The sequence below is a fragment of the Dendrobates tinctorius genome, unplaced genomic scaffold (genome assembly GCF_039654945.1).
Source record: "Dendrobates tinctorius isolate UK_male_01 unplaced genomic scaffold, ASM3965494v1 ptg000157l, whole genome shotgun sequence".
NCBI lineage: Eukaryota > Metazoa > Chordata > Amphibia > Anura > Dendrobatidae > Dendrobates > Dendrobates tinctorius.
In genome coordinates, this window is record NW_027361824.1 from 17,118,236 (window position 1) to 17,145,598 (window position 27,363).

Consider the following 27,363-nt stretch of genomic DNA (forward strand, 5'->3'; position numbering starts at 1 on the left):
CCCGTTCAGTATTTGGTCAGTATTTTACATCAGTATTTTTAAGCCAAAATCAGGAGAGGAACAGTATAATAGAAACCCGTCACCACTTCTGGTTTTGCCTGACAAATACTGATGTAAAATATTGACCAAATACTGACTGTGTGAACATGGTTTTAGTGTTAGTGTTAGTTAGGTTATGGCTTGCTTTAGAGTTACTAGTGTACAAGACCGTATTGTCAGTATCAGTGATTTCTGTGAAGAAAACAAAAAACACTCGGATGTGTGAACCTGCCCTTTGGGTTAGATTTAGGATTAGTCTAAGGCCGGGGTCATACTTGCGAGTGTGATGCGAGAAACTCGCGCCTCAATACCCGAATCTCTACGCAGCCGCACACTCTGGTTCCTGAGCGCCGGCGGCAGCCGCTGGGTATTGAGGTAAGAGAGTTTCTCGCATCACACTCGCAAGTGTGACCCCGGCCTAAGAGTTAGGCTAGGATTAGAGCTAAGATTAGAGTAATCGAATGGTGATATAAAAAAAAATGTATAGAACAATGTATAACTTTTTTTTTTTCACAAATGTTACACATAAATACCCTTTAGTCCTTTTACTCATCGCTTTACAAAAGTGCTTAAAAAAAAGTCACATGATCTGCGAAAAATTTAATAAGTACATAAAATCACTCTCCCCGGGGGCAGGAGGAGCTGGAAAGCAAAAACTCCTGCTACAATGTAGAGCGCCAAGCGAACGCCTAAAAAAATGGTCACAAAACCAAAAATGCTCGATAATCCAGATTCGTTATTATGCTCGCCCTTTTTTATATTTTTATTTTTTTTATTTTTGCAGTTTCTAGATTTTGTTTCTCAATTGCAACGTGAGAAAATGTCACAAAATTTTGGTACGAATGGGCTCCAGCCCCCTTTTCAAAACGATTATATCAGCTCGTGCTCACTTTTTTTTTCCCCACACATTTAGCCTATCCTTCTTTTTTTTTATTCATGGACCGTGTGCGCCATTTTGAAGAACGTGTCTTTTCGCGTACGGTCGGCAAAGACCACGATGACGGCCTACTATACGCAACAAAGTCACTATGTAATCCCTCCTGTCGCTCAGGTGGAAGAAGGAAAGAAAAAATGTTTTTATTTTAGGGAAATAACGTGCACCCCCCCCCCCCCCCACAAAAAAAAAGGTCTAATTTAAAAGTTACATGTGCAATAATATTCTACTTATTTTTTATTTAAAATCCACGTTTAGATTGCATTATTACATATTCATTTCACAAAAATTGTCCTTTAATGATCAGTCGCATATTTTCCTGTCAGAGATGTATCTCGCTTTCACCACAGACATGGCGACCGCTATGTTAAAAAAAAAATAAACTACATTCCCCGTGGTGCTTTGCGGTGGGCACGCCCTCCGTCCACTCCCTGCCCTCATGAAGCCCCGCCCCCCTAGTAGAGTTGCTCTCCGGCGCTGCAGTCGCTGCTGTGATTGGCGTCTCCCGGAGAGCAGGGACCCGGCAGCTGCGCCTCATCCCCCCCGGGACAGGTGAGGCTGGAGCGGCGGCACAGACCGCGGGGTGCACGGCTCCTGCTCCATTATACACTTATTACACACCAGGCGCTGTTAACCCCTTCCAGGTGGACCTGTGGCGCGGCAGATATGGGGGTGCTGCCGCCACTCTGCTGCCCCAGAGCCTGTCCTATCGTTATTACACACCAGACTATTAACTCTTCTGTGTCCAGAGCCCACCGTATGCAGAGTGGTCAGTGCTGGGGTCAGTTCCACTTTATTAGGACCCCCAGCACCTCTTGGCGTCAATTATAATGTTATTACACTTCTTGGATTAACCCCTTTATTTGAGAGTCAGAGTCCATTTTTGGGAAGCCAGGGTGGTCCTGCATAATGGCTACACCCCCCTCCCCATACTTCCCCAGTGCTCAGTGTCTATTATAATGTTATTACAGACCAGGCTTAATTTCACTCCTGTGTGTCCAGTAATAGTTATTACACTCCCTCTAGTGTAATACGGGCTTGGTGTGTCTATTATACAGTTAGTACAGCACAGGCATTCACTTTATGGATTAACCCTTTTAAAGGGGTAATGGGGACTGTACTATTGTCCCCCCCCCCCCTTCGGCTCATTGTCTATTATAATGTTATTACAGACCAGGCAATGGGTGGACGCTGAATTTACCCTTATAGGTCTGTGGAGCCCTGCAGGGTGATCGCTGGACTTGAGACATGCTGGGAAGGGCTTGCCTCCTCCTCACCTCTGTTATAATATGCCCGAGCTCTGTGTTTATTATAATGTTATTACGGACCAGGCGATGAGACTGGGATTTACTTTATGGATTGATCTGGGGTGATGGATAGTGATGGGCTGGTTTTTTGTTTTTTTTTTTGTGTCTGTTATTAAGCTGTTATGCTACACTAACTTTCAGACCACCCCTCCCCATAGTAAGATTAGGGGCTTCCCTTATTAGAAGACCCCAGAGCAGTCCATTATATGGTTATTACAGTTCACCTATATAAAGGGATTGACTTGCGGAGGCAAAGCCCAGTATAATGAGGTCTGCGCTGGGGTCAGATCATTATATTACATTACCTCTCATTATAAAATCCAGCGCCGGCCTGTTATATAGTTATTACAGTTCAGTATTTTAGTGTGGGTTAACCATTAAAGAGCCAGGGATCCTCTGTACTGACCCAGTACTCCAGTCACCCAGGCAGGGGAGCAGCTCTGTGTACGAGGCTCTGCATATTACAATATTTGGAGCTGGCTGTCCATTATATAGTTATTACAGTTTGTGTATAGAAACTAATATACTGCATGGATTTGGTCCTTAAAAAAAAAAAAAAAGTCCAGGTCCTGTATAATGATCACAGCAGCTGGGGTATTACAGATAGGAGCAACAGCTGTGTATTACAGTGCTCGCCCCCCCCCCCCCGCTGTATATTATATAGTTATTACAGTACAGTTATAGAAAACCAGCATCTCTTGAATCAATTAACCCTTTTTTTTTTTAAGTTAATCACTTTTTGTTTCAGCTGGTGATGGAGCGAAATCTACCCTGGTTATAATAGCCAGAGTTCTAGGTACTTTATCTGTGTATTATAGCACAGACACTAACTTTATAGATTAACCCTTAAGCAGCCGCTCGCTGATCCCCTATCTGGATTGCTCACTGTAGTAAAGTGTGGCCACTTTTTGGGTCGCCCCCTGGTGGTTCGTTTCATGCAAAGTGTGCATATGATTTCAATAATCCGAAAAATTGCATTTTACTGAAAACAAAGGAGTATGTTTAGCTGATTGGCCGAGTGTCGTCCCATATTTGGAGTTTACACTTGTCATTTTCTTTAAAAAATGAGCCATATATCTATATTAAGAGAACATAATATCCATCAACCAGAGGAAAAGCCCCCTTGTGTACACTAAAAAGGTGAAAACCGCTGTTTAATATCTTCTTTCTAGGCTGAGATACAATTATTTGAAGTTACAGGCCCAAAGCTCGAGGCTGCACTACTGCAGTATCTACTTTCCGCCTCGTTGGAATAATGACCGATGTGTGATTATCGATATATTAGTGATTTTTTTTTTTTAGTTTTTTAATTTTTTTTTTACTTGTACGTGATTTCCGTGACCTCACAGAAATCTGAAGGGGGTCTAGGATGAGTCTTTCTCAGTAGTGCAGCCTCAGGCTTCTGGCCTATAACTTCATGTCGTCATATCTCCGCCTAGGAGTGGCGCATTGACAAGCGACTTTCACATTTGTAATCTACAAGGATCTGCGGTGCTGTTAGTTCGGGTCATTTGCTGCTGAGCTTTCACTTAATGGATGTGATGTCCTGTCCATGGTAATGCAGGCACGTTCAGTATTTTGTTTTTTCCATTCTATCTCGCCGTCCTGTCTCGTTTAGTGAAGTGGAGCTGTCACTTCAAGGAAATGAAAAGCCACAGACCCCGGACGGAGGAGATGTCTGTGCATTGGGGGACGATCTTGTAATGTGGTGTATTATAGCGCGTGCTTATTACGTCGCAGCAGCCTCTACGTGACACTGCATTTCCTCATAGTAATCGACAATGACATCTGTGTAATATGTCATCCTGATACTCGCCGATACGGAGTGACAGACAGTCTTGCAAACCAATAGAACTTCCTAATGTACAACCAATAAGCCGGCTTTATTACAGGTCGGCACCCAGCTTTTCCAGACTCCTGAATAACAAACATGCTCAGTGTTAAGGTGCTACGTCCGCCTTTAAATTTGCCATTCAGAAGTGAAACCACCTGTTGTTTCTATAGTGTTGGCCATATTGACTGGTACAAAATACAAAGATGCAAATCTATAAAACACTAGGAAACGAACATTCTGCAACTTTGTTTTACTTTCTTCCCATCTTCCATACCTCTGTTTGCTGTCGGTGAATTGGAGCATTCTGCGCACAGCGAACGACCTGTACAGACAGACATACAGCTCACAACCCTGAACTTCAGAGTGATACAAAGTAATACAGCTCACAACCCTGAACTTCAGAGTGATACAAAGTAATACAGTTCACAACCCTGAACTTCAGAGTGATACAAAGTAATACAGTTCACAACCCTGAACTTCAGAGTGATACAATGTAATACAGCTCACAACCCTGAACTTCAGAGTGATACAAAGTAATACAGCTCACAACCCTGAACTTCAGAGTGATACAGAGTGATACAAAGTAATACAGCTCACAACCCTGAACTTCAGAGTGATACAATGTAATACAGCTCACAACCCTGAACTTCAGAGTGATACAAAGTAATACAGTTCACAACCCTGAACTTCAGAGTGATACAAAGTAATACAGTTCACAACCCTGAACTTCAGAGTGATACAATGTAATACAGCTCACAACCCTGAACTTCAGAGTGATACAAAGTAATAGAGCTCACAACCCTGAACTTCAGAGTGATACAGAGTGATACAAAGTAATACAGCTCACAACCCTGAACTTCAGAGTGATACAAAGTAATACAGCTCACAACCCTGAACTTCAGAGTGATACAAAGTAATACAGTTCACAACCCTGAACTTCAGAGTGATACAAAGTAATACAGTTCACAACCCTGAACTTCAGAGTGATACAATGTAATACAGCTCACAACCCTGAACTTCAGAGTGATACAAAGTAATACAGCTCACAACCCTGAACTTCAGAGTGATACAAAGTAATACAGCTCACAACCCTGAACTTCAGAGTGATACAAAGTAATACAGTTCACAACCCTGAACTTCAGAGTGATACAATGTAATACAGCTCACAACCCTGAACTTCAGAGTGATACAATGTAATACAGCTCACAACCCTGAACTTCAGAGTGATACAAAGTAATACAGCTCACAACCCTGAACTTCAGAGTGATACAGAGTGATACAAAGTAATACAGCTCACAACCCTGAACTTCAGAGTGATACAATGTAATACAGCTCACAACCCTGAACTTCAGAGTGATACAAAGTAATACAGCTCACAACCCTGAACTTCAGAGTGATACAAAGTAATACAGCTCACAACCCTGAACTTCAGAGTGATACAGAGTGATACAAAGTAATACAGCTCACAACCCTGAACTTCAGAGTGATACAAAGTAATACAGCTCACAACCCTGAACTTCAGAGTGATACAATGTAATACAGCTCACAACCCTGAACTTCAGTGATACAATGTAATACAGCTCATAACCCTGAACTTCAGAGTGATACAATGTAATACAGTTCACAACCCTGAACTTCAGAGTGATACAATGTAATACAGTTCACAACCCTGAACTTCAGAGTGATACAAAGTAATACAGCTCACAACCCTGAACTTCAGAGTGATACAGAGTGATACAAAGTAATACAGCTCACAACCCTGAACTTCAGAGTGATACAAAGTAATACAGCTCACAACCCTGAACTTCAGAGTGATACAATGTAATACAGCTCACAACCCTGAACTTCAGTGATACAATGTAATACAGCTCATAACCCTGAACTTCAGAGTGATACAGAGTGATACAAAGTAATACAGCTCACAACCCTGAACTTCAGAGTGATACAAAGTAATACAGCTCACAACCCTGAACTTCAGAGTGATACAATGTAATACAGCTCACAACCCTGAACTTCAGAGTGATACAATGTAATACAGCTCACAACCCTGAACTTCAGAGTGATACAAAGTAATACAGCTCACAACCCTGAACTTCAGAGTGATACAAAGTAATACAGCTCACAACCCTGAACTTCAGAGTGATACAAAGTAATACAGCTCACAACCCTGAACTTCAGATTGATACAATGTAATACAGCTCACAACCCTGAACTTCAGTGATACAATGTAATACAGCTCATAACCCTGAACTTCAGAGTGATACAGAGTGATACAAAGTAATACAGCTCACAACCCTGAACTTCAGAGTGATACAAAGTAATACAGCTCACAACCCTGAACTTCAGAGTGATACAATGTAATACAGCTCACAACCCTGAACTTCAGTGATACAATGTAATACAGCTCACAACCCTGAACTTCAGAGTGATACAAAGTAATACAGCTCACAACCCTGAACTTCAGAGTGATACAAAGTAATACAGCTCACAACCCTGAACTTCAGAGTGATACAGAGTGATACAAAGTAATACAGCTCACAACCCTGAACTTCAGAGTGATACAAAGTAATACAGCTCACAACCCTGAACTTCAGAGTGATACAATGTAATACAGTTCACAACCCTGAACTTCAGAGTGATACAATGTAATACAGCTCACAACCCTGAACTTCAGAGTGATACAAAGTAATACAGCTCACAACCCTGAACTTCAGAGTGATACAGAGTGATACAAAGTAATACAGCTCACAACCCTGAACTTCAGAGTGATACAAAGTAATACAGCTCACAACCCTGAACTTCAGAGTGATACAATGTAATACAGCTCACAACCCTGAACTTCAGTGATACAATGTAATACAGCTCATAACCCTGAACTTCAGAGTGATACAAAGTAATACAGCTCACAACCCTGAACTTCAGAGTGATACAATGTAATACAGCTCACAACCCTGAACTTCAGTGATACAATGTAATACAGCTCATAACCCTGAACTTCAGAGTGATACAATGTAATACAGTTCACAACCCTGAACTTCAGAGTGATACAATGTAATACAGCTCACAACCCTGAACTTCAGAGTGATACAAAGTAATACAGCTCACAACCCTGAACTTCAGAGTGATACAGAGTGATACAAAGTAATACAGCTCACAACCCTGAACTTCAGAGTGATACAAAGTAATACAGCTCACAACCCTGAACTTCAGAGTGATACAAAGTAATACAGCTCACAACACTGAACTTCAGAGTGATACAATGTAATACAGCTCACAACCCTGAACTTCAGTGATACAATGTAATACAGCTCATAACCCTGAACTTCAGAGTGATACAGAGTGATACAAAGTAATACAGCTCACAACCCTGAACTTCAGAGTGATACAAAGTAATACAGCTCACAACCCTGAACTTCAGAGTGATACAATGTAATACAGCTCACAACCCTGAACTTCAGAGTGATACAATGTAATACAGCTCACAACCCTGAACTTCAGAGTGATACAAAGTAATACAGCTCACAACCCTGAACTTCAGAGTGATACAAAGTAATACAGCTCACAACCCTGAACTTCAGAGTGATACAGAGTGATACAAAGTAATACAGCTCACAACCCTGAACTTCAGAGTGATACAAAGTAATACAGCTCACAACCCTGAACTTCAGAGTGATACAATGTAATACAGTTCACAACCCTGAACTTCAGAGTGATACAAAGTAATACAGCTCACAACCCTGAACTTCAGAGTGATACAAAGTAATACAGCTCACAACCCTGAACTTCAGAGTGATACAATGTAATACAGCTCACAACCCTGAACTTCAGAGTGATACAATGTAATACAGCTCACAACCCTGAACTTCAGAGTGATACAAAGTAATACAGCTCACAACCCTGAACTTCAGAGTGATACAATGTAAAGGCCCCGTCTCACTAAGCGATCTCGGTAGCGAGATCGCTGCTGAGTCTCAAGTTTTGTGACCTAACAGCGATCTCACCAGCGAGATTGCTGTGTGTGACAGCGATCAGCGAGCGGCCCCCCTGCCGGTATCGCTGGAAGAAACCTCTGGACATTTCTTTGGTCGCTGGTCTCCCGCTGGCCAGCACGCATCGCTGTGTGTGACAGGTGGGAGACCAGCGATCAGCTGTAAAAAATAATAAAAAAAAAATAAATATAGTTATTCTCACCTTCCGACGTCCTGTTCAGTCATCCGGCCTCTCTCCACGCTCCGGCCCCAGTGATCCTTTGCATGAATGACCGCGAGATGTCACGGTCTCAAGGGATAACAAAGTCTCGCGGTCATTCATGCAAAGGATCACTGGGACCGGAGCGTGGAGAGAGGCCGGATGACTGAACAAGAAGTCGGAAGGTGAGAATAACTTTATTTTTTATTTTTTACAGCGATGGCCAGCGATGCCGCACGCTCGGCATCGCTGTGCTGATCGCTGGTGAAGCTGTCTGTGTGACAGCTCACCAGCGATCACATAGCGACTTACCAGCGATCCTGACACCTTGATATCGGTGTCGGGATCGCTGGTAAGTCGCTTAGTGTGACGGGGCCTTAATACAACTCACAACCCTGAACTTCAGTGATACAAAGTAATACAGCTCACAACCCTAAACTTCGGAGTGATACAATGTAATACAGCTCACAACCCTGAACTTCAGTGATACAAAGTAATACAGCTCACAGCCCTGAACTTCAGAGTGATACAATGTAATACAGCTCACAACCCTGAACTTCAGTGATACAAAGTAATACAGCTCACAACCCTGAACTTCAGAGTGATACAATGTAATACAACTCACAACCCTGAACTTCAGTGATACAAAGTAATACAGCTCACAGCCCTGAACTTCAGAGTGATACAATGTAATACAGCTCACAGCCCTGAACTTCAGAGTGATACAATGTAATACAGCTCACAACCCTGAACTTGAGTGATACAATGTAATACAGCTCACAACCCTGAACTTCAGAGTGATAGTGTATCAGTGCAGGTAAAATATAACACATAATCAGGGCAGGAGGGGTTTGTGCTACTTTGTTTCTGTGGGTGGTCACTATTGTCATACATCTGGATCCATTCCCCCCTGGTATAAGCTGTGCACATGCCTGGGAAGGATAGACTGCAGCTTTATCTTTTTCTTTACTATACTCAGGATTATTCTTTTTCTTTTATGCAGAGACTCTGCCCTCAGTGCAAACATTGACTCCAAGGATTGCAGTGTGTGCTGTGTACTCAGTCCTGGGCCGGTCCCATCTGCTTTGTATTACTAATCCGCACATTGTTGGGGTGTTCTGCCTGTATAAGAACATTGTAACGCTCCTCCCTCTGTGTAAAGTCGCTTTAATTCCCATGCCGGGAGGTCTGTTTTCAGTTCTGTTCTGCAGCCAAACTCTAATGTTCAGGCACCTTGTAGATGGATTGACTTTTAGTGACTTGTAGGATGACTTCTCTGAAGACAAGTATTCAAAAACTGCGCTCCAGCTGTATGAGATGTCAGTCCTGGATCTACTCACACTGATTATCGGGAGGATTTCCTGATATATTTCTCTTTTATAAACCTACTTGTTGTCCCTAAAAAGTGTTTGTTTGTTTTTTCGATGCCTTTGTGTGGAATAGACTGAACACTACGTTCACACCACGTGTGAATTCAGCCTTGATGCTGCTTTGGATGTGATTGGAGTAGAAGACAAGGCTGTCTAACAATAAAGTTTCTCTGTTGTGTATGTAGATTCAATCCAGACTTGTCCTTACAATATTCACATCACCCATTCCTTTACTATTAAGTAGATAAGCTCCAGTTCATATTCTTTTTTTTTTTTTTTTCTTTTTTTTTTTTGTTAATAAGTGACATTTCTTTTTTTGGAATTGCTGTCTTTAAAAACAGGGTGGCACATGTTAAGGAGCTGAAACTCCTAAACCCTTCATCAAATTTTAATGTGGATACCCTCAAATGAAAGCTGAAAGTCTGAACTTCAACTGCATCTGAATTGTTTTGTTTAAAATTCAATGTGGTAATGTCTAGAACCAAAATTAGAAAAATGTTCTCTGTCCAAATATATATGGACCTAACTGTAGACGTTGCCTGGATGGAGCAGATGTTCTAACTACCTCTATATGACGCTCCACATTGATGGCGGCTTTTGTGTGCACTGATGCCCCCTTACACCAGAGATAATGTGCTGAACGGCCCCTCTCCTCGATGACGAACTGGATGCCTCTGTCCCTTATGAATGAGCTTTGACCCCTAGAAGACGGCGCATTTCTGGATTGATGATATTTGGCTCCTTTTTTTTTTTGCATGTTTTTGAATTGCACAGAGAACCGTGTTCAGTCAATGATTTCTGGAAACATTCTTGAGCCTATACCATGATAGCCACGACTGAATCAGCCCATTATTAATGCAGAGCCGTCTGAGGACCCAGAGATCAGGAGCCTCCAATATTGACCGTCTGCTTTGTCCCTTGTGAACATGGAGTTCTCCAGAATTTCTGAATCTTTTTGATATTATGTCCTGTAGAAGGTGGGATCATCAAAGTCTTTGCTATTTTGCATCCAGTAACATTTTTATGAAACTGTCCCACAATTTTTAGATGCAGTTGTTCACAGATTGGTGACCTCTGACCTTCTTTACTTCTGGGAGACTCTGCCTCTCTAACACACTTGGATATTGACCTTCCAGCTGTTTTTATTAGTATTACTTACTTTTTCGAGCCTTTCTTAACCCTGTCACAACTTTTTTGAGATGTGTCGCTGCCATAAATTTCATAAGTTACTTTTTTTTTAATGAAATAAAAAAAAAAAAAAGTCCAACATTCAACTTCTGTTCTGTAGTCTCTGTTCTGCTGTGAATACAATATGGTAATAAGAGATTTTCAAATCTTTGCATTCTTTTTTGGTTTTATATTTTACACAGCGCCCAACTTTTTTTTTTTTTTTTTTTTTTGGAATTGTGGTTGTACTAATATGGAAATGAAAAAGGGATTGAATACATTATGCTCAATGTTGTACAAGTCTTCACTTGGCAAAGCTATCCGTCCAGGAATGGGGCTCAGCAGACTGGCACCGGGGTGGGGGGTTATTACAGAGCCCTCATTGTGTTTTTGGTGGCCCTGCTTATCAGGGCTGTGGAGTCGGTAAGCCAAACCTGCGACTCCGACTCCGACTCCGACTCCTCAATTTCCCTTACACCGACTCCGACTCCACGACTCCGACTCCCACACATATTGCTTATATTTAAGTGAAAAATTTATTGTAGTACAATGTGAACCTCAGACATTTAATCATTTTATGATCCAATAATCAAGATATTTAGATAGAACAGAATATATATTGGTGTACTACCCGGTTTTCATTCTTTTTGGTACAGATACGATATGGATAGACAGATATGGATAAATGGATATATAGATAGAGCAGATTTCTAATCTGCTTTTGCTATTGAAAACATTATCTATGAGCTCAAAAACCTTTCAGGTGATGCAGTTTTTTAAAAAGATGATCAGCTTTTGCAGCTGAAAAACGTATCCTCAAAAAACACTGGAAAAACGCTGTGTATGAATGTAGCCTTAGATCATGAATAGAACAGTCATTTATAGGACATTTCATAACTTTCCCAAACTCCTATAAAAAAATATTCAGCACATCCTGCATTGAATTACTGTACCCAATTTATTATATATTTTAGGAGTCGGTCCATTTTATACCGACTCCAACTCCACCAAAATGAGCACCGACTCCAACTCCACGACTCCGACTCCACAGCCCTGCTGCTTATACAGCCCACCCTGTCCTTGTCGTGCCACATGACGTTGTCCCTCTTGCATCTTCTTGATGTCAGAAATTTTGCAATCTAGTAGGCAGAATAGGTCTCCCAAATGTAAACTCTTACTATGTTTCTCGAGGCAAAGTTATAAATCTCTTGATTGTTTTAAAAGGTCTTACCCCCCCCCAGGAACTGTACAGGGGGTCTTGAGTTCAAAAATGGGGGCAGTAAATGGAAAAAGTAGGTCAGGACCTTGTTACACAATGTTCTAGCCCCCGGCTGTCAGGATCAGGAATAGTCTCATTATGGTCACGACGCGGTCGGAGCAGCTTCCTCTTCTACGTCTCTATGTATGTTGAAGTAACGGCGCTTGTGCTCGGAACATAAGACTGTGCAAGACAATGCAAAAATATAAGTGCAATCCCAGCCCTCCACGAATAAGAAGAGTCCCTAGTAAATGCAAGTCCATGTGTATATATTCACTGTACATAGCAGATTTGCTGCAGAGTTTTTCGACGCTTATCTGTAGCAAAATCCTAAAGGTTTTGCAACAGATTTGTCACAGATGGAATCGGAGTCCACTGATAACTGATCATATGGAAGGACACACCAAATACTATTAATCCTACAAAGAACTGGAGTCAGTGTCCATGAGAATTCTAATTAAAAATGTATTTAATAAGGCATAATACATAGGACAAATTTATTTAAAAAAATATATAAAAGCACAGATACAGGCTCAGGCATGAAGGACATCAATACAACATGTGTATATCAGGGTAGGGAAGAACTGGGCAAAGAGATCACTACAACATCATGATTGAGGTTCACCTAAAGTGCTTGGTGCATGCAAACTGCAACACTTGTGCCAGATAATGAGGTTATATAAAGGCATCCAACCCATGTGTATGAGCCTAACATGAGCTAATGCCAAGAAAAAGTAACATCAATTGCTTAGTGACTGCTGTAAAATGCATGTAAAGCTCAGGGTATAGCACAGAATTAAGTTCAAAATTGGAGTGATCAGAATAAGGCCAGCTTAGTCATACTAGCGCCTGTTGCTATGTCCAGTGAAGCCCCGACGCGCGTTTCGCATGGACTTCCTCAAGGGGCTGTGGGGATTTGTCACAGATGTTTGGAATGATCCTGCTACATTATGTTAAAGCATTTGTCGCTTCTCAATTTCTGCACAGAAATTTTCCACAAAAGATAGTTTGTTGCTGCAAGTTTTACAAAGCAAGACCCGGAACGTATGGTCACTCTTCACAAAGTAGAAAATCTGAAATAAATCCATTTTGTAACTTGAATTTTGCTGGGGATTGATTGCACGATTAAAGAGTTCGTACCAAAAAATGTGAAGTGCACTGCTTGATCGCCACACTCTGCTTTTTCCATAGAGAATGAACGCAGCGGAGGGGCACATGCTTCACCTCTTCTCCACTCAGACTAGGATCTGAAGTGCCCCGTTGTCGCGATTGTTTGGGTTCCCATCAGACAGACCGCCTTTGATCATAATGTTATTGCATCCTATTTACTGGGTGATGATTCTTCTCGTTTGCGCCACTTTCCTGGCTCCGTTTTTGTCTAGTTTTTCATACTTCGCACCAAGTTATTTTTCTTATTTCTGGTGGGTTCATTATTTCTCTCCCCCCCCCCCCCCCCCCCCCAAAATATTGGCTTGTGCAAATGCTGAAGACAGACTTATGAAAAATTTGAACTGAAAGCGCAACTGTTTGTTACATGGTCGGAATGTTAAAGACCCACCAAAATCATGATCAAGCATGCAAAAGGTGCCATCCTGTAAGCCTAGACAGGAAAAATGACTAAATGCTCCTTAATTTGTAATTTTTCACTTTTTTTTTTTTCTAAACCTCTATTAGAATAGAAATATTCATCCCGAGGCTTAACATCTGTGCTTTGCACAGTGAAGGATCTTTCCATAAAGACCTTGCAAAACAATTGATACCAAAGAACCTTTTGGCTTTATAGGTCCGCTCCAACCCAAATATATAGGATCACTATTGCTTGGTGGTGGTCGGTGGTGCGCTCCCCCACTAGTGTCCCTTGTTCCCCGTTTTGTATGGTCGTGGTTAGATGTGGTCCCTTATTTCTCTTGTCTATGTACAGAATGGTGATATGTAAATTCGTCACAAACTGGTACATTGTAGAAACCATAGTGTGCACTGACTGCAGGGAGCGCACGGCCTCTGCACGGTGCAGACGAGGACACCTTCACGATTGGCCATGTCCTGCTAATGCCTTAGAATCAGTGCTCTGGCTCATCAATAGTTAATGAGGTTTCGGATGGGTGTAGCTTGCGACTTGAGGTTTTTAGCTGTAAATTAATGTGCACACTTACAGTACATTAGCTACTTAGAGGTCGGCATTGATCAATCTGAGGACGGATCGGTGCCCGCAGGCTGGAAGCGATTAATGTGGAAGGTTTCTGTTTGTTTCCTGTGAGAATGCAGCAGAGCTGAGGATGCGAACTAATCTGTATGCATTGCATGTCCTAGAAAAGTTAAAGGGATTGTCCAGAATCGGGGGAAAAAAACGTGTCTGCTTTCTTCTCCAAGCAGCATCACTGCTGTCCATGTTCAGTGTTTTCTGAATCGCAGCCCAGCCCTATTGAAGTGCAAGCTGCTGAGATGCAATACCTTACACAACCTGTGCACAAATGTGGCGCTGTTCTTAAAAGAAATTTGACTTTTTTTTTTTTTTTTTTTTTTTAATTATAATCCATCTGATCCTGCTCTTTCCCATTTCAACACTTCCCCAATCTTCTGCTGGTCACGATATTCTGGCCCCCCTCTACACACACAGGAAATAACTCTCAGCCAATCATAGGCCACATCAGCGACCGGCTTTAGCCAGTAATTGGTTATAGCTAGAAATGAGCGACTTTGCCTTTTTTAGGGTCGAGTCGGGTTTCATGAAACCCGACTTTCTCAAAAGTTGAGTTGAACGAAATCTGACGACTATAGGGAAAAGTCGTGAAACACGAAACCCAATGCAAGTCAATGGGGAGAAAAGTCGGCAGTGAGTGGAGGACTGTAAACACACCTGGCATGAATTTTAATCCCAGAGGCGGAAAATCTTTCTCCTTTCCCCTTTCCCTCTTCCACTCCAGCTACGCTCCTCTCATTGGCTGAAAAAAGTCACGTTGCAAGCATTCGGCGAAACCCGACTTTGACGCTTGGGTCGCCGACCGCATGGCCAATTTCACACTGTGGTCGGGTTTCGTTTCATGAAACCCGACTTTGGCGAAAGTCGGCGACTTTTGAATCTGACCGACCTGTTTCGCCCAACTCTAGTTATAGCTAGTCATTAGGATGTCGGTGTAATAGCTGAAAGGGACCACTGGAGGTAGACTGGGCAGAATCGGAATGGTAGTGGTGGAAGATCGGTGAATATCTGTAATAGTAGTTGTTTTTTTGTGTTTTTTTAATATCCTATTTGGATCATTAAAAATTTGACAAATTTAAGTCATGAAGAAAAATGCCGTTGAGTAGCCACAAATTATAATTATTTATTCGGTCTCCCATGACCTCCTAATGAGAGAGAAGATCCGCCCTTCAGGGACAGGAAACTTACAGACGTAAAAGGGTGGCACCTCTCCCACGCATCAGTTGGTTTCCTGTCCCTGACGGGGAACCTTATCAGTATGAAGATTCAAGAGGATTCCCATGGCCGGCCGGTTCAGGCAGTGGGAGTTCCCTGCCTCGGCCGGCGAGGGGTCCCTGGAAGCGCCACGGTGGGTCCAGGGTGAACCGCACAACAGTGAGCGGAGCAGGTGGAGCGGTGTTGCGGGAGGATTACCAGCTCCAGAAGGTCAGCGCCAGAAGACAGGTACGTATACCACTGGAGTAGCAGCATGGTCTCCGGCATGGCGCCCCGCCTTGAGCGTTCGGCTGGGGGTGTATCCTGGGGCTTGGTGACGCGACCGAGGCGGTGCGGGGGCCCGGCTGGTGATGCGTCCTGGGCGGGCCCTATGACTCTGCCGGCGGACCCTGGCGACGCGTCCTGGGACGCCATGGTTACACTTTGGGGCCTGGGGGGGCACGTCTCAGTAAGCCGGTTGTAACGAACCGGTGCAGCTGGATTGCGCATCCGTGGTGCGCCGTGGTCGTGCACCTGAAGCCGTCGGGCTTGCGCTGTTGTCTGGAGGGGGCACCTGCGTCCATCTGCGCGCCAGTGGCAGGAGGCGCAGTCATGAGCCTGCGAGAAGAGCAGGGCGCTTGGGCGGTCGAATGGTGGTGATCTTTGGGGGGAGCAAGATAGTGCCAGGAACCTCCTGACCCGGATATCCGGGGGGCTGGGGAGGCATGCCCAATGTTTGCAAAAAAAAAAGCACAAGCATAGTCCTCATTGCTTTTGGGCCTAATCCTTAATCAAGAGGATGGAGTCATGCGAGCAGCAGAAGCAGGTACACCCTGCATAGCAGCAACATCAGCAGCTCAGTCAGAAGCCCCATGCAGCCCGGCGAAAAATCCATGAGAATGCGGGAAGTTGCCGTGCAAGCGAAGGTCTGGATTCTGCAGAGAGGTCCTGCCACAGGAGCTCCTCCAGAGTGGAAGTGTCAGCAGCATTGGCGGAGATGGGGCCCCCCCCTTCGTAATCCAGTACCTATTCATTTGCCACACTGGTAAGTGATCTTTGTGAAAGTTCATTTGGTGATGTAGTCTTCCCCTTATTTTCTCCTGATCCTGCCAGGGAAAGAAGTGCCCAGGGAAGTCAAGACATAAGGAGTGTGCCCTTTGCATGTCTCCCTTGCCGGACTCCTATCCAAAAAGATTGTATCAGTCCTGTGTCCGGTAGAGGGTAGCTGAGGAGACGTCTAACTTAGCCACAAGCCTAAGAGAAATTATTAGGGCGCAGATGAGGGAGTCCATGATGTCCCTATCCCAGGAAGAGTGCCTGAAGGGGAAAAGACGGGAGACTAGGTTCCCGGAGTCAGACTCCTCTAATGACTTTATTGGGTATGAGGACTCTTCCAGATCATCTCCTTCAGCATCCTCTTTTTTGGAAGATGACTCTGGCCGCTTCTGCTACCCCATAGACCAAGTGGATAAGTTGGTGAAGGTGGTCAGAAGCATTATGGGGATAGTAGAGTAAAAGCCTGAGCGATTTGTTCAGGATGTCATGTTTGGGGGGGGGGGGGGGCTAGACCAGAGGAAACGGAGGTCCTTTTCTTTGAAGGATAAAAACCATTCTCTAGTGTGGCGGGAGTGGAAGAGACTGAATAAGGTTCCCTTACCCCAGCTTTTAAGAGAAGAATACCCTTTTGATGACCCAGTAGAAAGCACCTGGGATAAGGCCCCAAAATTTGATGCGGCGGTGGCAAAAACGTAAAAAAACAAATTCATTGCCCTTTGAGTACCTGGGGACCTTAATAAATCCCTCTGGATAAAATGGACACTTTCCTTAAGGGGGCATGGGAAATGTCGGCAGGAGCCCTGACTTCAGCAGTGGCGTGTACATGTATGGCCAGGTCAATGATGATCTGGCTAGATCAGCTAGAGACTCAAGGGAAGGAGCCTTGAGAGAATCCATTCTAAATGCATTACCAGTGATACAAGAGTTGCGGCTTTCTTGTCAGATTCCTCCACGGACTTAGGATGGCGGCTAAAGCAGCGGGTCTCTCAAACGCGTCTCAGAGAATGTTATAGCTGAAGTGCTGGCCCGGGTATATTCGGACCAGGTCTAGACTTTGTTCTGTTGCATGTGAGGGGGATTACCTCTATGGACAGGTCCTGGATGAGCTTCTGGAGAAGGCAGGAGATGATAAAAAGAAATTCTCAAGTCTGTCGGCTCCCTCCTACAGGCGTCCCTTTAGTAGGAGGAGGTTTACTCGTCGGAAGCCTTCCAGGGACCGAACCAAGTGGGATGAGAGAAAAGGTACGGGGTTCATGTTTGAGAGCTCCTCGCAAGAGCGTAAGAAACCACCCCAATGACTGCCGGCCCCAGTAGGGGGTAGGCTGTCGGCCTTCCACCCGGCCTGGTCATAAATAACTAATAGTGACTGGGTTCCTAACCTGATATTATCAGGGCTGAAATGAGTTTTCTTCGATCCCACTGGACAGGTTCTTGTCAGCCCCTTCCCGGTCATCTTCCTCGGAACAGGGAGCCCTGTAACTGTGATGTAAGGCAGTTCTGGTGGATTTTCCTGGGCCAGAAAGGGGTTTTACTCTCCCCTCTTTGATTCGGAAGCAGGATGGCTCCTTGAGGACAATTATTAATCTTAGAGCTCTAAATCGGTTCTTGGAAGTGTGCCACTTCAAAATGGAGTCAATTGGATCAGCAATAAAGCTACTCTTCAAAAACTGTTTTATGGCGGTATTGGATCTAAAAGATGCGTACTATCGCATGCCTATTCACGTAGATCATCAGCAGTTCCTAAGGGTGGCGGTAGTCATAGAGGGCACTATTAGGCATTTCCAATTTAGAGCTCTCTCCTTTTGGTCTTGCCGTGGCTCCTCGCATTTTTACAATGGTGGTAGCCATGGACATGGCTCACCTGCATGAAACTAATCTCTTGATTATTCCCTACCTGGACGATTTTCTTATTGAAGGCAGTTCAGCGGATCATTGCTGAGCACAAGTAAAGGGGATAATGGCTACTGAACATTAAAAAATCACGACTACAGCCCTTAAGGGTGCAGCAGTTTCTGGGGCTTATTCTGGACTCAGATGCAGGAGTGTCATCTGCCGCCTGTTAAACTAGTTAACCTTCGACACCAAGTAATGAAAGCCTCAAACAATCCCACTTTGTCCCTTAGGAAGGCTATGTCCCTGTTGGAGGTCACTAACCTCTTGCATCCCAGCGGTCCAGTGGGCTCCGTTTCATGCAAGAACCTTGCAGTGGGACTTTTTTTTTTTTTTTTTTAATCACAGACCGCTTAATGGGTACCTGCAGGGACTTATAATCTTGTCCCCTCCTTCTATACATTCTCAGAAGTGGTGATCAGACCGGGATAATCTGCCTAGGCGGGTTCCTTGGGAAAATCACATAACTCGGGTGGTCACCACGGACGCTAGCCCTACAAGATGGAGGGCAGCTATGGGGGAGTTTGTAGTCCAGGGGCTTTGGGGGCAGCAGTTAGTTCTTCTAACCTGAAGGAATTGATGGCAGTGTAGCTAGCTGTAAGAAGTCTCCTTATATCTCTACCGGGTCATCATGTCAGGATCCTCTCCAACAATCAGGTTGCGGCCAGTAGCCTACATCAACCACCAAGGGACAACTCGGTCCAGACCCCTAATGGAAGTGGAGGAGCGGTTATTTCAAGTAGCAGAGGAACATCTTCTGTCACTGACGGCTCTGCACATAAGAGGAAAGGATACATCAGAGCAGACTTAAAAGCCGCAACGTACTCGGGCAGGGAGAATGGACACTGAAAAGTTCCATCTTCGATCCAGATTGTGCGGATGTGGGGTCATCCAGACGTTTATTAGCAAGATTAATTCCACAGCGCTTTACAGACATTATTGGCACTGTCCCTGATGGGGCTCACAATCTAAATTCTCTATCAGTATGTCTTTGGAATGTGGGAGGAAACCAGAGTACCTGGAGGAAACCCACTCAAACTCCTTGCAGATATTGTCCTTTGAACTCAGGACCCCCAGCGCTGCAAGGCTGCAGTGCTAACTACTGAGACATAAACCTTTTTGCCACCAGGAGGAACAGAAAAGTGAGGCAGTTCTGTTAACCCCAGAGAAAAACTTCTGGTGGTAGATGCCCTCCTAATCAGGTAGGACTTCAACTCTGGTTATCCCTTCCCCCCCAATAGCCCTTTTACCTCTAGTGGCGAGGAAGATCAGGGAAGATGGGGCAAGAATTATCGTGATTGCCCCCTTTTGGCCCAGAAGGGCATGGTTTTTGTGGTAAGGACCATGTCGGTCATTGAGCCGTGGGTACTACCGGAACTCCCGGATCTCCTCTTCCAGGGGCCGGTCTACCATCCACAAGTGGAAGGGCTTAACCTGACGCCGTGGAATTTGAGAGGCCGTTACTGAGGGATAACAGATTTTCCCCTAATTTGATAGCTACTCTCCTAAAGAGTAGGAAGGTGGTCAAAATCTACGCCAGGACCTGGAAGAAGTTTTTAGCTATCTCAGATTTTAGAGTTAGGGGAGGAGGTCCCGATACTTCAGGTCCTGGAATTTCTTCACAAAGGGCTGTGCATGAGTCAACAAGTACCTTTAAGGTCCAGGTATCAGTCAGCCCTGGGGGGCCTTGTTTAGTTGTGATATCATGGGTAATTACTGGGTCGCCAGGTTTATTAAAGCATCAAGTAGATTTAGGTCCATTCTTAAGGAGAGAATTATGTTGTGGGACCTGAAGTTGGTTCTCTCTGCTATGACAGATCCCCCGTTTGAACCCATTGCGTCAGCCGCTATAAAGGTGCTCTCCCTTAAAGTGTCTCTCTTGGTCGCGTTAACATCGGCCTGGAGAGTGAGCGATATCCAGGCTCTTACTAGGCTCCCTCTATATATCCCGTTCCTGGAGGACCGAGTTATACTTAAGCCAGATCCCTCTTACTTTCCAAATCAGCCTAAAAATTCTTATATTATAGGAAATAGTTCTCCTTTCCTTCCTTCCCAATCCTAGAAACCAGAAAGAGATGAAGCTTCATACTCTAGATGTCAGGAGGTGCCTGTTAGGGTATTTATCTGTCACGGATCCTTGGAAGAAGTATTCCTTATTTGTGTCCTTTCAGGGGGCCAGGAAGGATCTTAGGTTGTCGAGAAGAACTTTAGCTAGATGCATTAGGGAGGATATTTCATTAGCATATACTGTACGTCAAGTGGCAAGACAACACCAGAGGGTCTGAGGGCTCATTCCACTCAAGTCACGGCAACCTCATGAGCGGAGAGGTTGGAGGTCTCAGTCGATCAGATATGTAAGGCAGCTACATGGTCGTCGTCTTCCACCTTTTATAAACATTATAGGTTAGGTATGGATGCCTCCTCCGATCTGACATTTGGTGTAAGGGTTCTGCAGGCTGTGGTCCCTCCCTAAGAAAAATTTTGACCTCTCTATAATTCTCTTGTGGTGCTGTCATGGGAGGCCGAATAAAGTCTTACTGGCTTACGCAGGGCTGTGGAGTCGGAGTCGGTGCTCATTTTGGTGGAGTCGGTATAATATGGACCGACTCCTAAAATATATAATAAATTGGGTACAGTAGTTCAATGCAGAATGTGCTGAATATTTTTTCATAGGAATTTGGGAAAGTTATGAAATGTCCTATAAATGGCTGTTCTATTCCTGATCTAAGGCTACATTCACACACAGCGTTTTTGCTTCATTTTTTGTGGATACGTTTTTCAGCTGCAAAAGCCGATCAGATTTTTTTAAAAACCGCATCACCTGAAAGGTTTTTGAGCTCATAGATAATGTTTTCAATAGCAAAAGCAGATTAGAAATCGGCTCTCTGTCCATTTATCCATATCTGTCTCCATATCGTATCTGTACCAAAAAGAATGAAAGCCGGGTAGCACACAGACTAACACTTCCTGCCAGGCAAAGGAGGAGGAAAGAGCGTCTCAAACATCATTAACAAGATATTTTGTAAGTGACAAAGTTACTGTAACAATGTCAGCAGATGTGTAAAGACAGCTCATACAGCTTGTTGTGAAGGACGGTGTACCATTAACATTATTTGCACGACCAGCTTTTACAGCTCTTAATGGAGAAATGGCCCCCAAACTTGGTGTTTCTCTGGAAAGAGAAAGTATTAGAAAATTAGTGATTGAAGAAGCCCTTAAACAAAAGGAAGATCTTAAAAAGACTCTCAAAAGACGCTTCATGTTTCTTACACTGGATGCCTGCACACGTCACAGAGTGAACTATTTTGCCATCAATGTTCGATATGTTTGTGACAACAAAAATTGTTACCAACACGCTGGCAGTAAAAGATACTAAAGCTCATCACAGCAGCCAGTTTCTCCAGGCCTTAGTGGAAAAAGTTCTGCAAGATTACGAACTCAAAAAAGAACAGGTTCTTGCTATTGTAACGGACAATGCTTCAAACATAAGTACAATTACACTGATGAATGAGAGTAATGAACAACAGCTAGAGGAACATTTAGGATTCAGTATGTTTGAGATGGAAGGCCACAGTGCTGTTCATGTAACTGAGGAACAAACAGATATTACTACAGAAGGACAGCAAAATTATACTGTAGAAATAGATGATCTTGATGAAGCTGCTTCAAAACACTTTCCTATTCATCACATGCGCTGTGTTGTGCACACGCTGCAGCTGGCAATAAGAAATAGTCTGCAAGAGGGACATGCTGGAAATCTGACTGGAAAAGTGAGGAATTTGGTTATTGTCGCCAGGACCCCTAAAATTGATTCCATCTTGAAGAGACGTGCTGGGAAAGGGCAATTGTTGATCAACTAAAACTGTTTCTTATAGATATGGAGAACCCTCAGGTAACCCTAAATGAAGGTCAATGGACACAGGTGGCTGAATTGAAGGAATTGCTTAATCACCCATTTACTGTGACTAAAAAATTACAAGCTGAGGATTTAACTCCTGGCATTTTCATGAGGGAGCGGAAGAACTTGCTATTTTGCTGTTTAATCACAGATGGAATTTCTGCTTCCATGAAATGGAGAGAGACACAGCTATTGGAAAATGAAATTTTTCTGGCAGCTGTTTATGTGGACCCAAGTCATCGTATATTGCTTGATGATCAACAGCTTACTAAAGGAAAAGAAGCTCTGACTGAGGTAGCAGTTAGGAAGAGTGGCCTCCAGGAGGACTTCCAGGCGCAAGAGGACTCGGGTCCTGACAGTGCTACTGCTGCCATATCTTCATCCTCATCAGATGAGGAGTTTGACTTTGACAAGTATTTGGATGACATGGAGCAGGCAAAGCGTTGCCGCAAGGAAAAAGATTTCACTCTGTCTCCTATAGCAGCAGATTGACCATATTTCTGCAAAATGTTTCACTTGTTCTCAAAGAAATAGAAAAATTCATCCGTTCATCAAAACTGACTGTGCACGAGGCAATTCCTTTATACCCGGAAATTGCTAGAAATGTTCCCATGTGGTTACGGCTTTGCCTCCAACCCAAGTTACTGTAGAGAGGTTGTTCTCTGGCCTTAAAATTATTAGGTCAGATGTGAGGTCATCTATAAAGGAGGATCTGATGGAGGCAATTCTATTTCTTAGGACAAATTCATAGACTGCACAAATGTTATTTAGTTTGTTTTTGTTGAAAACTGTTTTTTGCCACTTATAGTTTATTACATAGTGATATATATATATATATATATATATATATATATATATATATATATATATTCGATATTACATAGTGTATTACATATTTACAATGTAGTACAGTTTTTGTGTTCTAAAGTTGTATTCCAGTAAATATATTATGTTCTATCTAAATATCTTGATTATTGTATCATAACAATGATTAAATGTCTGATGTTCACATTGTACTAGGATAAATTTTTCTCTTAAATATAAGCAATATATGTGGGAGTCGGTGTAAGGGAAATTGAGGAGTCGGAGTCGCAGGTTTGGCTTACCGACTCCACAGCCCTGCTGACGACACCCTTATATTCCCTCCCTTCACGTGTGGGTGTGCACTTCTTCTACTTGTAAGTATTCATGAGTGTAGAATTATCGGGTGTTAGGTGTATCGTATATTTCTGCCATTAACCATAGGAGGTCTTCTCCTGCTCTGTAATCCAACCGATGCGCGGGAGAGGTGCCTCACTTCTATGTCTGGTTTCCTATACCTTCTCTCGTGGTGCTGTCATGGGCTCCGAAAAATATGGTCAAAGGTAAGTAAGATTTTATGGGCAGGGGCGGTGCTACTTATGTTGCAGGCATGGCAGCTACTCGGAGGGCCGGCCACTGGGAAAGCCCACCCCCACAGAGCCAGTGTCATCACGTCTAGTGAGCTAGGGAAGAAAGCAACTTTTGAGGCTGTTTCCTGGATACGACTTTGATTTCCACTACTGTTTTAGCTTAACGTGATTCATACCATAAGATCATGTGTTAGACATGTGCTCAAAATCATCAGAGAAGAAACTGGAGCCAGAGTGGGGATTATGGATCACATTATGTTTGTGCATGTTTCCAGGATGTGCATTACTTATGCATGCTTACATATCAGGTGTTGATAATAATCATCATCTATCATGTCTGATGTAAGGAGCCCGGTTCTGACATTGCTGTATAAGACCTGGGAGGTAGATGTCGGTTCTTGTAGTCTGCAGTGATTGTCTCTTTGTGACACAGGACATCCTGTAGCTAGCCTTGCATCGCTGCAGTACTGGGCACAGCCACACCTGTGTGTGTGGCGCTGTATGCAGAAAAAGCATAATGTAAAAAAAGGCCACGGCTCTCCAGTCTCGTTGTATTAACCGCTGCCCCTCCTCCCCCCCCAGGGTGGGCACTGCCGGGCGGAGGGCACCCCCCAAGAGTCAGCACTGTCGGAGTTCTTTCTCGTTGTGCTGTTGTCACTTAGTTTGGATGTGTATTTAAATATTGCTCCAAAATCCATTTCTTTGCACAGGTAAATCGCAGGCAGCGTGCATTCCTGGAGAAAAGCAAAAACTTTCTTACAAGTCGGTGCACAATGAAATGAGCTTTCTTTGACCTCATGGTCTAAAATGGTGTTCACCCCCCCCCCCCCCCCCGACCACAAGCCGATTATTACAACATGATCTAGCGCCCTCAGCCACATGCAGTGGGTTTAGCAGTAATTTAATATTAAATATTTAAGGGAAGCACCGTATTGTTCGGAGACTGATGCTCTGCCATGTATATTGGCTGTTAGTTATCGATTGGTCTCAACTAGAAGAACCACACCTAATATTCTGCGGTTATGTCATTAGTTGGACTTTCCTCCTCCACAGTCAGCTCCCCGTTTATATTAAATCATTATATATTAAATATTCCATTACAAGATTAAAGAGCGTGCCGGACTAGCAGATATTCTGTGTCATTGGACATTTTCAGCCTTAACCAATGTCATCATTACATCCCACAGTTATCTCCCCCTTGGACATATTTTGTAGGTAGTTCACCTAATAACCCCAGGATTATACTAGATAAGTGACCGTGGGATACATACATGCGCAAGAGAATGTTGTATTAGCAATTTGTTATCAGAATAATTTTCACATTGTATATATTTTACTAGAATTCTCACATTAAGGTATCCTCTGCTCTAGAATTCTCTCCTCATTGTGGCTTCGACAAACTTTCTCTGCACTAAATTGCCTCCGTTATAGTGCTCGCTGCAGCATGTGCCACCCAGCTATAGTGTTCGTTGCGGCGTGCTGTCCCATCCCACTAGAGTGCTCGCTGCGGCACTTGTGACCTCACACCCTCTCTAGAGTGCTTGTTGGGGCATGCCCCCTCCCAGAGTGCTCGCTGGGGTGTGCACCCCCCTCCACTGGTGAGTGCTCGCTGGGGCGTGTGGCCTCCCCCCCACCCTTCACTGGAGTGCGAGTTGGGGAGTGTGGACCCCCCCCTTCCACTGGAGTGCTAGTTTGGGCGTGTGGCCTCCCCCCCCCTCCCCTCTCCACTGGAGTGCTAGTTGGGGCATGTGGCCTTCCCCTCCCCTCTCCACTGGAGTGCTAGTTGGGGCGTGTGGCCTTCCCCTCCCCCCTCCACTGGAGTGCTAGTTGGGGCGTGTGGCCTTCCCCTCCCCCCTCCACTGGAGTGCTAGTTGGGGCGTGTGGCCTTCCCCTCCCCCCTCCACTGGAGTGCTAGTTGGGGCGTGTGGCCTTCCCCTCCCCCCTCCACTGGAGTGCTAGTTGGGGCGTGTGGCCTTCCCCTCCCCCCTCCACTGGAGTGCTAGTTGGGGCGTGTGGCCTTCCCCTCCCCCCTCCACTGGAGTGCTAGTTGGGGCGTGTGGCCTTCCCCTCCCCCCTCCACTGGAGTGCTAGTTGGGGCGTGTGGCCTTCCCCCCCCCCCCCCTCCACTGGAGTGCTAGCTGGGGCGTGTGGCCTTCCCCCCCCCCCCCCTCCACTGGAGTGCTAGTTGGGACGTGTGGCCTTCCCCCCCCCCCTCCACTGGAGTGCTAGTTGGGACGTGTGGCCTTCCTCCCCCTCCACTGGAGTGCTAGTTGGGGCGTGTGGCCTTCCCCCCCCCCCCTCCACTGGAGTGCTAGTTGGGGCGTGTGGCCTTCCCCCCCCCCCCCCCTCCACTGGAGTGCTAGTTGGGGCGTGTGGCCTCCCCCCCCCCCCCCCTCCACTGGAGTGCTAGTTGGGGCGTGTGGCCTCCCCCCCCCCCTCCACTGGAGTGCTAGTTGGGGCGTGTGGCCTCCCCCCCCCTCCCCCCCCTCCACTGGAGTGCTAGTTGGGGCGTGTGGCCTCCCCCCCCCCCCCTCCACTGGAGTGCTAGTTGGGGCGTGTGGCCTCCCCCCCCCCCCCCCCCTCCACTGGAGTGCTAGTTGGGGCGTGTGGCCTCCCCCCCTCCACTGGAGTGCTAGTTGGGGCGTGTGGCTTTCCCCCTCTTTTAACTATGCTACCTACGTTGTATATTGGCCATGGGACTGCTCTCGTATTCTCCGCTTGCTTCATATGTTCGCTGTTTATTTGATTTCACCTCCAAAATCTTTTTTTTTTTTTTTTTTTTTGACATGTAAATCCATCAGATTTCATCAGTGAGATTTTGTCAGAAGAGATGATTTCTGAGAAGCGTCCGGTGTCCGTCTCCAGATTAGCTGGCCGTCCATGCAGAAGTAAAATCATCTAAGTAGTATTGGTCTTCCTGCCTTTGGAGTGGAGAGATCCCAAAGAGTGGGGAAATGACTCATGATCACTGCAAATATCGGATTCTTTTCTCGCTCGGTGGTTTGTGCTGTTTCAGCAATATTCCATTTCTCTGTCCTTTGGCTAATGATGATCCTCTCCGGAGAACATTCTGCTAGGAAAGTGATCAAACGTCTTTACCCCTGTAGAATTTTCCAATACTCTGCTACTAATAAGGGAAGTAATTATCCGTTCCTGGCTCCTGGGATCCACCCTTGTTTAGGAAACAATCCTCCCAGTGGGATGGCCGCTATATTTTAGAAATAATGTCAAAGCCGCTGAAATATTCCTCTTCACAACCAGCTGTGTCTTGTAGCTTGGTAACGCTCATGGCAAGTGCCAAAGTTCAGTTCTGTACCTAAGCACTGATCTTGGTGGTTCCTGTGAATCATATGATGCCGATGCCGCCTGCTGTCTGGGTTGCCGTGGCTACTCGCGCGTCATCCTAGGCAGACGCGACGCAGACTGACACGGAGTGGGAGGGGCTTCACTGTCAAGTCCATGTCTGGTATTCTGGTTTCCGTGGCTACACGCGCGTCATGGGGGCGGATGCTACGTCGTTTATGACACATGTTGGGAGGGGTTTCTTGCTATGCCCCTGCCTGTTATTCTACTATCCCGGTTACCGTGGTGACGCGCACGCTATCGGGGGCTGACATGATGTGGTCAATGACACACA

At 44.8% G+C, this 27,363-nt stretch overlaps 1 protein-coding gene across 1 annotated transcript in view; it reads left to right on the top strand.

Moving 5' to 3' along the window:
- Window positions 1–1,390: 1,390 nt before the first annotated feature.
- Window positions 1,391–27,363, top strand: part of CAPN5 (calpain 5) — a 78,884-nt gene continuing 52,911 nt past the window's right edge. The window contains exon 1 of the mRNA XM_073548625.1: window positions 1,391–1,525. The gene's annotated coding sequence lies outside the window, so the exon portion shown is untranslated. The remainder of the gene's footprint in view (window positions 1,526–27,363) is intronic.